This window comes from Aquarana catesbeiana, linkage group LG01 (assembly GCF_042186555.1).
Source record: "Aquarana catesbeiana isolate 2022-GZ linkage group LG01, ASM4218655v1, whole genome shotgun sequence".
In the NCBI taxonomy this organism is placed as follows: Eukaryota; Metazoa; Chordata; class Amphibia; order Anura; family Ranidae; genus Aquarana; species Aquarana catesbeiana.
The window spans coordinates 805,784,102-805,801,407 of NC_133324.1; positions in this window are offsets into that span (position 1 = coordinate 805,784,102).

Below are 17,306 nucleotides of genomic sequence, written 5' to 3' on the forward strand. Positions count from 1 at the left end.
CCTCCTATACTTCATATTTGCCAACCTCCACTCCTGTGCCCCTAAGACTGGTAACGGTGGGCTAGCTCACTTGTGATTCTATCCTCTTTGCTAGGTTCTACCCGACCCCCACACGGTGCAGTGGAATGGTCTGGATCTTAACTCCAGGCTGGTTCCCCTGATGACACGCCTTACCCTATCTTCCTCTCCTAACAGAGGAAGATACTTAAATACACCTGACCCTTGCTTCCCCATGCTTTCACATCCCAAGCAGACTCCAACTTTATACACATTTTCTATACCCTCCTTTACTTTACCAGGTACAAATGAGTACCTTTTCAGCTCCGAGGGTGACGGACAATCCTACATGCGACACAAAGAATGGTACTGGAACAACACCCATTTCACAGGTGAAACTATGCTCCAAAAAACATGCGTGGGCTTAACGTACCTGAAAAAAGATCACAACTGCTACACACCTTAAGACAAAACAAAACACAGATCGCATTCATACAAGAAACGCATTTTCGCTCAGACAACATTCAGAAACTGCACAATATACACTACCTACGGTATATCATGCCACTAATGAAGACTCTAAATCAAAAGGTGTGGCAATTCTGATAGCAAACAACTGTCCTCTACAAGTGTCAGAAGTTAAACGAGACATTAAAGGTAGATTTCTATTTATCAAAGGGACTCTTCACAACGAACCCATAATGTTAGCAAACCTATACGCTCCTAATACGAAGCAAGTTCTATTCTTTTGCGAGACCCTACAATTACTGACGGAATTTTATTCCGGCATTCTTATTGTGGGTGGGGACTTTAACGTAGCACTCTCTCTTATCGCAAGATACATCCACAGGAGCGTTCTCTATGCCTTACAGAGCTCTTCGGGCCATTAAAAAACACCTTAGAGATCTGACCCTTCACGACGCCTGGCGAACGCTACACCCGAATGAGAGAGACTTCACGTTTTACTCAGCACCTCACAATAAATACACAAGAATTGACCACTTTTTCATATCCCAGTCAGACTTATCTTTCATTTCGAAGGCCTCCATTAATCCTATGGTGTTATCAGACCATAGCCCCATAGCCACCACTCTAGATATACCGACAACTAGATTCCACAAAATTATTTGGCGTCTAGATAATTCCATCTTAACAGACATAGACATCACCCACAAACTTAACACACGACTCAAACAATATTTTACGGAAAACACCTCAAAGGATTCAAAACAATCCAGCATATGGGCAGCGCACAAATGTGTAATACATGGAGAAATCATATCTCTGACTGCAAACTGACGTAACCTCAAATGCGATCACACTGCCAACGATATCTGAAAAAATCCACATACTGGAACAAGCACACAAGCTTTCACTAGCCACAAAATCCCTTGTTGAACTGATCAAAGCTAGAGAAGAACTCCTAGAAGAACTCGGTAAATCCTTAAAACGCAAATATGTCTTAACACAAAAACTGTTCTATGAATTCGGCAACAAATCCGGAAAATTGCTCGCCAGAGCATTACAATCTCGAAAAGCGATGAATACCATACACCCTATTAAAGACTCGTCTGGCACTTCTCTTGTCTCTTTGGAAGCTATTGCTGACCAATTTGTTTAATATTTTTCTGCTCTTTACAACTTACCCTCCTCCACCGAACTAGGCAATACTCCAGAAAGACAAGCGACAATCTCAGACTTTCTGAATAACTTTTGCCCATCTTCTATTTCGCCTGAAGATGCAGCAAACCTTTCTACTCCCATTACTACAGACAAAATTATAACAGTGTTGAAACAACTTAAAACAGGTAAAAGCCCTGGCCCAGATGGTCTGACCGTGAGTTACTATAAAACTTTCCAGGATATACTTACCCCTCAACTAGCTAAGATTTCAATGACCTCTCCTCTTCCTCATCAGTAAATAAGGACCTATTGGAAGCCCACATTACGCTCATTCCCAAACCAGGTAAAGATGATACTTTAGTGTCTAATTATAGACCCATTTCCCTTATCAATGTCGACATGAAAATCTATGCCAAAATCCTTTGCAACCGAATGCTCCCTTTACTCCCCAAACTGACCTCACTGGATCAAGTTGGCTTTATCCCTGGGAGGGAGGCAAGGGATAATACCGTAAAAGCAATCAACATCCACCATTGGCTCTCCAAACAGGGTTTTTTTCTGTCCCTTGACGTGGAGAAGGCATTCGACAGAGTGGCATGGTACTACATGATAGCAGTGCTGCAGGCAATGGGATTCCCAGCACAATTCACCCAATTAATCTTGGCTTTATATGCATCCCCACAGCCAGAATAAGTGTTAATGGCCACCTGTTGAATGCCTTCCCGGTGTCAAATGGAACCTGGCAAGGTTGCCCCTTATCCCCTCTCCTTTTTGTTCTTTCATTAGAACCTTTACTACACAAACTTAGAGTCAACCCGGATATCATGGGCATAGATATTAGACAAAAACACTACAAACTAGCAGCATACGCCGACGACACACTTCTTTTCCTCTCCAACCCATTAATCACCATTCCCAACCTACTACAAGATTTCACCTTCTTCCGCAAACTATCCAACTTGAAAATAAACTTTACGAAATCCAAAGCTCTAAACATCTCCCTCCCGTCACAGATAGTTTCTCAATGCCAAACTAATTTCCCATTCAAATGGGAACCCTTATGTATCTTGGCATTTAAATACCATCTAAACTTACTGAACTATACGAAAGAAACTACTCTCCCATTCTTCAAACTATACAGAAGGATCTTACGAAATGGTCCTCAGCACAATTTTCCTAGTTTGGGAGAATTTCCATCTTAAAAATGAACATCCTACCCTGTATACTTTATGTCTTATGCCGCGTACACACGGTCGGACTTTTCGTCTACAAAAGTCCAACGGACGCTGACGGACTAAAGCTGGCTGGTAATCCGATCGTGTGTGGGCTTCTCCGGACTTTCAACTGACTTTTTCAGCCTCAAATCCGACGGACTTTAGATTTGAAACATGCTTCGAATCTTTCCGACGGACTCGAGTCCGGTCGAAAAATCCGCTCGTCTGTATGCTAGTCTGACGGACAAAAACCCACGCTAGGGCAGCTATTGGCTACTGGCTATCAACTTCCTTATTTTAGTCCGGTGTACGTCATCACGTAAGAATTCGACGGACTTTTGTGTGATCGTGTGTAGGCAAGTCTGTTCGTTAGAAAGTCCGCCGCAAGTCCGCCGCAAGTCCGTCGAAAGTCCGTCGAAAGTCTGTCGGACAGGCTGTCGGACTTTTGTAGCTGAAAAGTCCGACCGTGTGTACGCGGCATAAGAAACAATACCGATCAAACTCCCTTCAAAATTTTTTACAAGTTATCCCCTTCCCGCAGACCATACGCAGATATGCGTACTTGGCTTTCCAGGGTTATACCAGGATGATGCCCGCAGCTGCAGGCATCATCCCGGTACCGTTGTTTACAGCGGGCGATCAGCTACCCGAGTATAACAACCGATGCAGCTAAAAGCAGCTCGGCTATTATACCGGAGGAGTGGGAGTGAACAACCCCCCTCCCGCCGCCTCCCGGCGCTCTTACCGGGCCTCCTGATCACACGGGAGGCCCGGTGTCCAATCGGCTGCCTCCAGCGGCTGTGGGCGGGCTGGAACGAAGCTGTGGGTGGCTTCGTTCCAGCCTTTTCAATGTAAACGCGGAAGCGACGTCATGACGTCACTTCCCGTTTACTCGGCTGCCAATGGCGCCGGTTTTAAAAAAAAATACAGTATTCAGAATCGCCGTTTTCAGCGATCTGAATACTTTGAAGTGCAGAGGAGGGATCGGGGGTCTTTTAGACCCCCGATCCCTCCATAAAGAGTACCTGTCAGCACCTATTACAGTCACAAGGGATGTTTACATTCCTTGTGACAGCAATAAAAGTAAAAAAAAAAAAAAAAATTTAAACACAATTTATAAAGTATAAAAATAAATAAAATAAATAAAAAAAAAATTTGTTAAAGTGCCCCCGTCCCCGCGAGCTCGCGCAGCGAAGAAAACGCATACGGAAGTCGCGCCCGCATATGTAAACGGTGTGAGGTATCGCCGCGATCGTCAGAGCAAGAGCAATAATTCTAGCCCTAGACCTCCTCTAACTCAAGCCTGGTAACCGTAAAAAAAAATTGAAAGCATCGCCTATGGAAATTCATAGGTACCGTAGTTTGTCGCCATTCCACAAGTGCGTGCAATTATAAAGGGTGACATGTTTGGTATCTGTTTACTCGGCGTAACATCATCTTTCACAATATACAAAAAATTGGGGTAACTTTACTGTTTGGATTTTTTAAAATTCATGAAAGTGTCCCTTTTCCAAAATATTGCGTTTAAAACACCGCTGCACAAATACCATGTGATATAAACTATTGCAACAATCTCCATTTTATTCTCTAGATTCTCTGCTAAAAAAAATATATATAATGTTTGGGAACTCTAAGTAATTTTCTAGCAAAAAATACGGATTTTAACTTGTAAACACCAAATTTCAAAAATAGGCTTAGTCATGAAAGGGTTATAAAAGAATATGCAGGAACTTTATATGGGCCCATAAACCTCCAAGACTCAGTTGGATCAGGATGGTACTCCCCAAGCTTAAAGGTGGACTAGGCTTACCCCATATTCATAAATACTATAATTCCTGCCACATCACCAGACTAATAGACTGGCACATACATACCCACTCTAAAGATTGGATCACAATAGAACAGTGGTTCTCAACTCCAGTCCTCAGGACCCACCAACAGGCCAGATTTTAAGTATTACCTTGGGGAGTTGCAGACTAGAATACTGCAATCACTGAGCAGCAAGTGATATCACCTGTGATGTATTTCAGCTATCTTGCAAACCTGGCCTGTTGGGGGGCCTGAGGACTGGAGTTGAGAACCACTGCAATAGAAGATTCCTGTGCCCAGACACCCCTCTCCCACTCGCCATGGATTGACACCAAGGCTACCCCTGAAGAACACTTGGCGCAACCACTAACGGGACCTACACTGAACTGCTTCAGAAACACTTGTTATTCTCTTAAAATGACTCCATCCCCACGGTCATTGACCCCCCTAACTGGCAACCCCGATTTCCCCCTGGCCTTCCAGAAAACAACACACGATTTGCCACCACAATACCTACATTGAGAGCACATCACTTTTTCCATAATGGTTCAATAATCCCGTACACCGACCTGCCCACTAAACTCCCAAATGGAAACATCTCCTTCTTCTCATACTTACAAATCAGACACTTTCTCAATAGTTCCAATCCCATCTCTCAATGGTGTAGAGACATGACTCCTTTTGAAACACTATGCTCTGAAACAAATCCTCAAAACCACTTAATCTCAACTGTGTACTCCTTGCTTTTCGGTGAAACTAACCTCACATCTACTACAGTTAACGAGAAATGGGAAAGAGAGCTCAACCTGGACCTATCTTTGGAAGACTGGGAAAATATCTATTCTAATATCCATAAAGGCTCTATTAATGTCTCAGCAAAGGAACCATTTGCAAATTGTACACTAGATGGTACCGCACCTCTGATCGCATTCATATGTTTCATCCAACTGTCTCCCCTTTGTGCTGGAAATGTAACTCTGGAGTGGGCTCTCTTCTCCATATATGGTGGGATTGTAAATAAAGGGTTAATATATGGGTGTGGCGCTGTCCTAAAATGGGTGAGCTAATTCTATAAAGCTACCATGTGAAAACCATATATAGAAAAACACATATGAAACCATATAAAAAAACCATATAAAGAGTGATCCACTTTAGGTGGGGGGGAGGAGGGGGGGAGGAAGGGGGAAAAATTGCAGCTAGTAAAACTAAAGTGACTTGTGCTCCATACAATCAATAAAATGTCAAACACATATAATACGTGACTTGTGCACAGTGCGGCTGAAGTGATGTTTATACAATCCTTATAGATTGCTTGACATTGAAAGTTATGTTGTTATCAAACATTTTATAGTGAGCTGTATGAATAAACCGTGGCTTGTGCTCAGTGCAACATAGGTGATAATAAACAATCCTTATAAATTTCTTGGCGTTTCTTTAAAATTAAGCAGGTATATCCCTCACGCATCTGTTGCTTGTATTTATTTATGGTGACCGGGTGCTTGTGTCTCGTATTGTGATCATGCAGACACTCACCAGCTTCCTTAACCCCTGCGGGGGTAACACGCAGTCACAGTGTATGCCACTGTGCGGCAGTCCTTAGCACTTTCAGGATCAAGATGACGTTTAAACATAAAGGAAAGAGGAGATTCCCATAGCGTAAAACCATAAACACTTTTTATTTAAAGTAGATGACAGAGTAGTACTCACATCTTTTAGTTTAAAACAGGCAATCAAATGTCATCAAGAAAAAGCGTCAGGTTCAAAAAGCTGTATTCACTGGGAGATGATGTAAGGCGTCAGATTTAGTCCACGTCCTACGCGTTTCATCAGAGGACGTCTACGGGAGCGTGACCATTGCCTCACCACCCCACCCTTTTATACTGTGTGGTGTTTGCTTTGCGCTTGCGTTCCAAAAAGCTTCGGCGGCCATTTTGTCTAAGATTTTTGCAGACCAAAGCCAGCGGCCATTTTTCCTGTGATTATTGCGGACCGACCCCGCGTGGAAACAAACTATGAAGTGACCATTTGTCTACAATTTTGCAGACCGAAGCCCGCGCCCATTTTTCTTGTGATTTATATGGACCAAAGCTGCGTAGTGTTAGACTATGGAGTGACACCATACAAACAAATGTGCCGCTGATATTTGTGTCACCAATTTGCTGATGAAATAAGTGTGTTAATTTTATTGAAAATAAACATTATTGATTCACCGCACATTATAACCGGATGCTTAATTTTATCTGACGTTGCACAACAAATATACATAAAATAACAATTGCAAAAATATAAAAATATAAAATATAATAAAACCATATGCATTTATAGGTAAATAAAAACTGAAAATACCCTAAAGGGATGGAACGAGAACGACTTTATTCAGGGAATGGATGAATTATTTGGGAGATATTTGGAAAACTTAGGGCATTGCATTCTGTATTTATACAGTCAGCTATGTATGTATAGTAAAGTGTTTATCATACGGGGAGTAGAATAATAATCTTCACCTCTATGGATTTATGTTAAATATGAAAATATAAAAATGAAAATGAAAAATAAAAATAAAACATGAAAAATAAGAAAAATAAATAATAAAAACAAGGTATGGAAAAAAGGGGGAAAAAAACTTTGTTTTTTACATGAGGAAAGAAGAGAGTGTGTATCCCAATATTAAAATCTAGTGATTCTAAAAACAAGTAATGTTTTTGAAGTAGACCAGTGTTTATATTCTAGTAGTTGGTAAGAAAACAGTTAAGGTCGACATCTATGTTCATTCCTGCTGGTTGGAGTGTATCCAGCTGGAAGATCCATCTGGTTTCGTTTTGCGATACTATATATATATATATATATATATATATATATATATATATATATACAATATTGTCATAGTATGGGGGGGCACTGAAGAGGAGCTACAGGTATTCTTCGACGAAATAAACCATAACATCTATGGCCTAACTTTCTCCAGTAACTGGAATAAACAAAATATAAATTATCTGGATCTCCAGATATATAAGGAAAATGGATACCTTAATACAAAAACGTTCTTCAAGAACACAGACAGGAATGGCTACATACCAACTAGTAGCTGCCACCATCCAAAGTGGATTGGGAACATCCCAAAGGGACAACTAATGTGAATATGCAGAAACTGCAGCAGTACTAACTACTTTGAAGAACAAGCGGATGTTCTAATTAACCGGTTCGTGGATAAGGGATATAAAAGGAGGGACTTAATGCTACTGAAAGAAAAAGTGAAAAAAATGGATAGAAATAGGTTAATAGAAGGAATACAGAACCCCCACAAAGAAGAAAGAAATAATAATCTGGGTTTTGCCTTTCTGACAGGATACAATAGGCAATACAAGACTATGGAATCTATTATTAAGAAGTACTGGCCTATCCTGCAATCAGATAAAGTTTTAAATTCTGTATTACCAAAAAAACCTATCTTTATCTATAGGAAGGCCCCAACCCTCAAGAACAAACTAGTGCACAACGCCCTTAACCCCCAAAACAAATTAAAATAGGTAATAACTTAAAAGGCTTTTACATATGTGGCAAATGTTTACCGTGTAGAATGACCAAAAAAACAAATAAAAGGACAACTAAGTTCAGATCGACATCCAATGGAAATGAATACACCATCAGGGATCTGATAACGTGCAACAATACGCATGTCACTTATGTACTAGAATGTCTGTGCCGTAAACAATACGTGGGACGCACAACTAGAAAATTACACATAAGAATCAGAGAACATATCACCAACATAAAAAATGGTTTCAAAAAACATAGTGTTTCCAGACACTTTAGAGACCACCATAACAAAAACCCCACAGGCATGACCTTTTATGCCATTGACAAAATTAAGGGACATTGGAGGGGTGACAACAAAAAAGTGAAAGTATCGCAAAACGAAACCAGATGGATCTTCCAGCTGGATACACTCCAACCAGCAGGAATGAACATAGATGTCGACCTTAACTGTTTTCTTACCAACTACTAGAATATAAACACTGGTCTACTTCAAAAACATTATTTGTTTTTAGAATCACTAGATTTTAATATTGGGATACACACTCTCTTCTTTCCTCATGTAAAAAACAAAGTTTTTTTCCCCCTTTTTTCCATACCTTGTTTTTATTATTTATTTTTCTTATTTTTCATGTTTATTTTTTATTTTTCATTTTCATTTTTATATTTTCATATTTAACATAAATCCATAGAGGTGAAGATTGTTATTCTACTCCCCGTATGATAAACACTTTACTATACATACATAGCTGACTGTATAAATACAGAATGCAATGCCCTAAGTTTTCCAAATATCTCCCAAATAATTCATCCATTCCCTGAATAAAGTCGTTCTCGTTCCATCCCTTTAGGGTATTTTCAGTTTTTATTTACCTATAAATGCATATGGTTTTATTATATTTTATATTTTTGCAATTGTTATTTTATGTACATTTGTTGTGTAATGTCAGGTAACATTAAGCATCTGGTTATAATGTGTGGTGAATCAATAATGTTTATTTTCAATAAAATTAACACACTTATTTCATCAGCAAATTGGTGACACAAATATCAGTGGCACATTTGTTTGTATGGTGTCACTCCATAGTCTAAAACTACATGGCTTTGGTCCGTATAAATCACAAGAAAAATGGGCGCGGGCTTCGGTCTGCAAAATTGTAGACAAATGGTCACTTCATAGTTTGTTTCCACGCGGGGTCGGTCCACAAAAATCACAGGAAAAATGGCCGCTGGCTTCGGTCTGCAAAAATCTTAGACAAAATGGCCGCCAAAGCTTTTTGGAACGCAAGCGCAAAGCAAACACCGCACAGTATAAAAGGGTGGGAAGGTGAGGCAATGGTCACGCTCCCGTAGACGTCCTCTGATGAAACGCGTAGGGCGTGGCCTAAATCTGACGCTTTGCATCATCTCCCAGTGAATACAGCTTTTTGAACCTGACGCTTTTTCTTGATGACATTTGGTTGCCTGTTTTAAACTACTAAGATGTGAGTACCACTCTGTCATCTACTTTAAATAAAAAGTGTTTATGGTTTTACGCTATGGGAATCTCCTCTTTCCTTTATTTTTAAACCTCATCTTGATCCTGAAAGTGCTAAGGACTGCCGCACAGTGGCATACACTGTGACTGTGTGTTACCCCCGCAGGGGTTGAAGCTGGTGAGTGTCTGCATGATCACAATATGAGACACAAGCACCCGGTCATCATAAATAAATACAAGCAACAGATGCGTGTGGGATATACCTGCTTAATTTTAAAGAAACGCCAAGAAATTTATAAGGATTGTTTATTATCACCTATGTTGCACTGAGCACAAGCCACGGTTTATTCATAAAGCTCACTATAAAATGTTTGATAACAACATAACTTTCAATGTCAAGCAATCTATAAGGATTGTATAAACATCACTTCAGCCGCACTGTGCACAAGTCACGTATTATATGTGTTTGACATTTTATTGATTGTATAGAGCACAAGTCACTTTAGTTTTACTAGCTGCAATTTTTCCCCCTTCCTTCTCCCCCCCCTCCCCCCCCACCTAAAGTGGATCACTCTTTATATGTTTTTTTTATATAGTTTCATATGTGTTTTTCTATATATGGTTTTCACATGATAGCTTTATGGAATTAGCACACCCATTTTAGGACAGCGCCACACCCATATATTAACCCTTTATTTACCTTCCGTTTTCTCCACTCCGGTGGTGATTATGTTTGTGGAGGCAGCAGTCCAACACTTCAGCTCTATCCACTTATTTCCGTTGTGCGGATACATCACTAATTTCTGCCATTTTTGGTGGGATTGTACCCTCATAAAGCCATTCTGGGAAAAGGTACCCAACATGATCACTCATATCACTACTTATACTTTGGACTTTACACCTGCCCAATATTTACTACACCACACCTCACTACATCAATCCACTTATAGGAAATCTTTAATGCTTCACCTCATAAATGCGGCCAAGCAATGTGTTCCATTACGATGGAGGGACACTAACCCTCCCACCTTATCAGATTGGCTAAAACGTGTGGAAAAAAATAGCAGTAACTGAAGATTTAATACATCAAGCAAAAGATAACCCAACAAAATACAGTCATACTTGGGCTTGTTGGACACACTTTCACGATTCAGTTGAGTTTCAGACACTACTTATTGACCCACAAACCGGAACATCCTTGGTTCCACAGTGATCCACATAACAGGTACTCGTCAGGGACTGTAAAAGGAGTGTCCGCCACCCCCACCCTTGTACTCACATACCCATATACCCACCCATGTTGGTTTCTACCCCATCATACTATATAAATACAAAGTATAGCATATTTAGTTCAACATCTTTCCCCCCATCCTATATACTCCCCACACCTTTCGAAATCATATACACCGCATACACTATAAGACCTCTAAGAAACACTGTTCCACGTTAAGGACCTTTCTCACTACCTCCATACATTTGGTTCTTCTGACCCTCCCCCCCAGTACAGTGTGTTCCCGTTGGGGTACTGGGATTGGGAGAGGTCTGGTAAAGGTCCATATTCCATGCTCCACTTCTGACTTCCCCCCCACAACACCAACACAGGATATTATAGATTTCGTTTGCTGGCTTCAATGTTTCTAGATTAACTAACATCTGTTTAAGGTGACTGGGCACCTCATATACTTACTTATAAACGTTTTAATTGTTTGCAAGTTGACGCTTTCATACCCAAGTGTTCTTTTACATTCAACGTAGTTACATGTACCACTATATTCGCTTGTTAACTGTACGAAATCTGTAACTTGCCAAAGTGTCTCTGTAAACCTTGGAGAAATACCATTACCTGTTTTGTACATTTCATCTTTCATCAATAAAAATTTATGAAACAAAAAAAAAAATTCCCAGCAGGACCCGTTTCTGCACCCACCAAGAGCGAGTGAGGACTTACAGTGTTGTGGCACCAGCACCACCACCACCACCAAAGGCCCAATTTTTCTTCCCCTGTTCAACAGGGGCATGTAATTACAATTCTTGATCTAATATTTCACAGCAGGGCCCTGTGAGGGCTTACAGTGTTGTGGCCACAACAACACCTAAGGCCCAAATTTCTGCTGAGTATATAGGGCAGGCCCCTACTTTCAAACATCTAACTTACAAACGACTCCTACTTGCAAACGGAAGGAGACAACAGGAAGTGATATGAAATCTACCCCTAGGAAGGGAAATTCTCTTCTGTAAGAGTTAATATGGGAAAAACATTTCTCCTTTCCACTGATGCTTTATCACCAATCCTTGTTTCACAAAAAAACCCAAATTTTCAAAAAACATTTGTCATTGGGACAAAAAGTGAGGTGAAATCTTCTGAAGAGGAGCACAGACAGCAAAACAAATGTCACAGGGGTGATAACCCTTCCATATGTTTTCCAAAAAGCTTAAAATAGATTTTTTGGCTGGAGCTAAACACGTTAAAAATGTACCAGTTCAAAATTACAAACAGATTCTACTTAACAACAAACTTACAGTCCCTGTCTTGTTTGCACTGCCTGTATACTGCTGTTCAGAGTACAGAGCCTGTATACTGCTGTTTCCTTTTTTAATTTGGGTGCGGGGTTCCCCTTAATATCCATACAAGACCCAAAGGGCCTGGTAATGGACTGGGGGGTACCCATGCCGTTTGTTTCACTGATTTTCATCCATATTGCCAGGACCCGACATTACATTAAAGCAGTTTTAAATGACTTTTTTTCCTTTAAAACCAGGGACTGTTCTAAGCACGGGAAACACGTGCCACTTTACAGGCATACTATAGACACCCCCAGGTACGATATTTAAAGGAATATTTCACTTTTTTTTCATTTCAATAATTCCTTATTAAAATTTTCAGTAAGATTAACAAAGAGGAAAATGCAGTTGTTACAGCATGTCGGATGTTCCGACTGGAGTAAATGAGTCCATAACGGAGAAAGAAGTTGTAAGTATAGCATAGGTCATTTTACAAATGAGACTAAACAGTGGTGGATCATGCTTATTAATGCAAACAAAGAAACAGAGTGGCTCCAGATGGGAGGGGTGGGGAGGGGGGGTGAAGGGTGGGGAGGAGCACCAACCAGAGTTATTATATCATAGTATGAGTGTGGATAAGAGAATAAAGAAGACAAAATGAGCTAAGGGGAAGTTGGGAAATAGTGAGTACATTATAATGATACAGAGCATTTTGGATGTGTAAGCCAGGCAGACCAGTTAAACAAAATTTTTTCCATAGTTAGATTCTTCCTAGCTACTAGTTTCTCCATTTCACACTGAAGGTTCAGATCAGTAATTGTATTGGCAATGGAAGGAGAATCTGTAGATTTCCAGAGTTTGGCGATGTTTAGTTTTGCTGCGAGTAGAAGATGCACTATTACTACTCGTGACCTGGTGGAAAATTTTTCAATGCCCAGATGTAATAATGCTAACGAGGGGCTAGGAGGCATTGTTACCTGAGATATGTTGGAAATTATGGTAAATATTTGTTTCCAGAATGAGCTTATAGATCTGCAAAACCATAGGATGTGTGTTAGTGTACCAGTGCTTCCACATGTTCTCCAGCATGTAGAGGGATGTCCTGGGAAGAATTTGGAGAGACGGTAGGGTGTAAGATACCATCTGTGTATCCTTTTTTGATATGTTTCCCAGTGATTAGAGCAGTAGGAAGCTGAGAAGGTGTGTTTAAAGGCGTGTGACCACATATTGGGGGTAATAGTAATGTTTAGTTCTTCTGACCATTTTGAGAGAGATGGTATTTGGGAGTAGGGCCGATCATCATTCAGTGCAGAGTACATTGTGGAGATACCATGTTTTGGGTAAGTTGTGTGTGTATAGAAGTTGTGTATCGGTTCAGGTATTTTGGTCATATTGGGAAGTTTAGATGATTGAAGAAAGTGGGAGATCCTTAGGAATGTAAAGGCTTCTGTGTGGGGGAGGTTGTATTCGGTTTGGAGATTTGTGAGAGTTTTTAGGGAACTGTTTGTGTGGTAGAGGTCTGAGATAGTATTGATCTTGTGTTTCTGCCAGTTTTGTAGGTTTAGGTTAGGTAACAGAAATGCAAAAGAAAATGGGGGTTGGGGGAGGGGGGTAAGCCCAATAGAAATGGGTTTAGAAAGGGGTTACCATAGTCAACAGTATAGTCATTGGATTTGTCATTAAATAAAATCAGTTTTATTCAATCATCATTAACATTTAAAATCGCATATTTGAAACATAATACTCTAGTTATCACAACAATGGTTTACCTAACCATTACCATTACCTAACCAAGTTTAATGCTTAGGTTAGGTAACAGCAACATTAATGATCTGAGAGGGATTGGTACTGTGTGCGACGGGTGACCTGTAGAGGTCGTCTGGGTGAATTTCTTCCATACTGTCAACGAGGCCGCGATTGACGGGGGATCCATCCTTGTGGTTGGTAGAGAGCCCACTGACGTGAGAAGGAGTACCTCACATAGGGTGTTTGGTTTGAAGGAAGATGATTCCATGATCCACCAGGACTTATTGGGGTTTGGGTGTCACCAGTAGTAGAGCTGGTCCAGGATGGAAGCGTAGTAATAAGTTTGTATGTGGGGAAGGCCTACCCCTCCTTTTTATGATGTCTGGTTAGGATGTAGTGAGCTCATCTGGGTGGTTTGGTTTCCCATATATATCTCTAGAGTTGTTTTTGTATGGATGTGAAGAAGGAGTGGGGTATAGATAGAATCGCTGTGCGAAATAGGTAAAGCAGCTTAGGGAGGATAAGCATTTTAAAGGAGGCAATCCTTCCTAGTTTAGAAAGGCCTGTTGTGTGTATTTGGTTTAAAAGTTGTGGAAGTAGTTTTTTAAAAGCACGGCAGTTTAGGTCATAGAGTTGAGGAAGTGAGGGGGCTAAGTTTATCCCTAAATATGGGATGGATTGTTTCATCCAAGAATAGGGGAGAGTCCTCTCCAGGAGGGATTTTTGACTGCGTGTGGATTAAGTGGGAGGATTAGGGACTTAGAGGAGTTAATTTTATAGAAGAAGGCAGAGCTAAATTGAGCAATGATGTCTTGGATTGCTGGCATAGATTGGGCTGGGTTTGTGATCAATAGTATGACATCATCGGCAAAGAGGCTTATTTTGTGTTCATTGTTGCTGTGTATGATGCCTGAAATACACTCATCCCCTCTAATCCTTGCTGCTAGAGGTTACATAAGTAGAGCAAAGAGGAGAGGGGAGAGTGGGCAACCCTGGCAGGTGCCGTTAGTAACCGTGAATGGTGTAGACAGGGTTCCGTCTGTTAGCACTCTGGCTGAGGGATTTGAATAAAGTGAGAGTATGGCAGTTTGAAACCAGCCGGTGATTCCAAATTTGGATAGTACTGCTCTTAGAAATCCCCAGTGCACCCTATTGAATGCCTTCTCTGCATCCAACGATAGTAGCAGAGAAGGCATCCGTGATTGGGTGACCCGATCAATTAAATTGATGACCCTTCTTGTTGCATCTGGGGCCTGTCTGTCCGGCATAAAGCCTACTTGATCCGAGTGCACCAGAGAAGGAAGACAGGTCATTAATCTGTATGCCATGACTTTCGCAAATATTTTGATGTCCGTGTTAAGAAGTGAGATAGGTCTGTAATTGGATGTGGAGGTGGGGTCTTTTTCTGGTTTGGGAATAGTAGTGATAATTGAACGTAACATGTCAAGTGGTAGAGAACCAGAGGTGGCAGCAGAGTTGAAGAGGTCAGTTAGGTGGGGGGCAATGAGTTTTGCAAATGTTTTGTAGAATTCGTTGGTGAAGCCATCCTCTCTGGGTGACTTGTGGAGAGGTAGAGTGTTGATGGCCTTCAGGACTTCTTCCTCTGAGAAGGGTCGGGAGAGCTCCTCAGACTGAGTAGGGGATATAGTCGGGAGATCAATACTAGGAAATTTTGTATGCTTTGGTCTGTAGGTTGAGGGGTAGCTGTGTCACTTGCAAGGTTGTAGAGCAATGAATAATAGTCGCTAAAGGCGTTAGCTATATCCTGTGGATTTGTTAATAGTTGTTTGGTGGTGGGATGGTGAAGGGAAGCTATTTTATTTTTAATGCGTTGAGCCTTGACCTGTCGGGCTAGTAAGGCTTCAGCTTTATTTCCTAAAGCATAGTATTTGGCCTTAGTGAATTTGAGATTGTTTTCAAATCTAAAGAGTAAAAGTGAGCGGAGTTTTTGCTGCTGCTCTAAAAGGTCACTGGCTAGTTGTTGAGATGGAGAAAGTTTATTTTGGTTTTATAACCGGGTGATTTGGGAAAGGACCTCATCAATCTGCTTAAACCTCTGGTTTTTAACATTGCTATGAAGCTTAATTAAAACGCCACGCATGTAGGCTTTATATGCTGACCAAAGTACAAACCTATCAATATCCGGTTGGTTGTTCGTTTCAAAGTAGGAGCAGTGTTCAGTAGTGAGTTTTTGAACAATATTTAGATCAGAGATGAGGGAAGAGTCAAGTATCCATATTCTGGTGGTCCTTCGTCTACAGTTTCCCACAGTAAGGGAGATGGGTGCATGGTCCGACCATGTGATGGATCCATTGTCGGACTTGTCACGTCTTGAAGGGTGAGTTTATCAACAAGGAAGAAGTCAATGCGGGAGTATGAAAGTTGAGCAGAGGAGAAGTAGGAAAAGTCTCATTCGTTACTGTGTTGGCATCTCCATGGATCATAAAGGTCGTTTGCTTGAAGAAAGGGGTTCAGAGCAGATCGATGGTTTCTAGTCGTGGATGTAGTGTCCAAGCTGGGATCTCCAATTATGTTGAAGTCGCCTCCTATAAGAAGTCTCCATTTATGAAGTCGCGTTATTTTCTTGTATATTTGGTTGTGGAATCTCAGTTGTCAGTTGTTCGGTCCATAAATGTTGACCAATATATAGGTGATTTGGTTTACATCACATATGAGGATCAGAAAGCGGCCGCGGGGGTCCGCGATTGATTGATGCAGTTTAAATTCTAGTGTGTTCCGTATGGCGGTGAGGACTCCACCTTTCTTCTTCTGATCTGAGGCCAAAAAAACCTGATCTAAATTTTTTAGAGTAAATCTGGGAGTTTTGGCAAGGGCAAAATGAGTCTCTTGTATGAAGAGTATATCAGCTTTTTGGGTGCTGGTGTCTCTGAGGAGTGTGGATCTCTTCTGTGGGGAGTTTAGGCCCCTGGCATTAATAGAGACAATTTTAAAAGCCATTCTAGGATAGTAAAGACAGGGTGAATTGTCCCCAGGTCTGGGTGGTGCTTGGTTGGCGTAGTTCGAGTCTCTAGGCTCACTTGATGTGCTGTGAACGAGATGAGTTGTCTGTTGTTTAATGGGGTAGCGACCCGGGTATAGCTTGGTAAAAAGGTGGGTAGAGATTGATTGGTACGTGGTGTGGGTAGAGGGTCTGTGATTAAAAAAGAAGAGCCCAGTAACAAGAGGGACCTGGGCTCAATGTGCAGAAACTACTGCAAACAATCAGCAGGGGGGAGAGAACTTTTGTCCACAACGTGGGACAGGGATCTCTGAACAGGAAGGCAAGTACTGGATAGAGGCGTTACAGTTTCCCAGCTATTTAGTGGGTATGTAGAAGGGTACGGGTTGTAGATGTCAGGGATTTGGATGGTCGCCTCCGGTCTCCATGTGAATTGGAGGGTGAT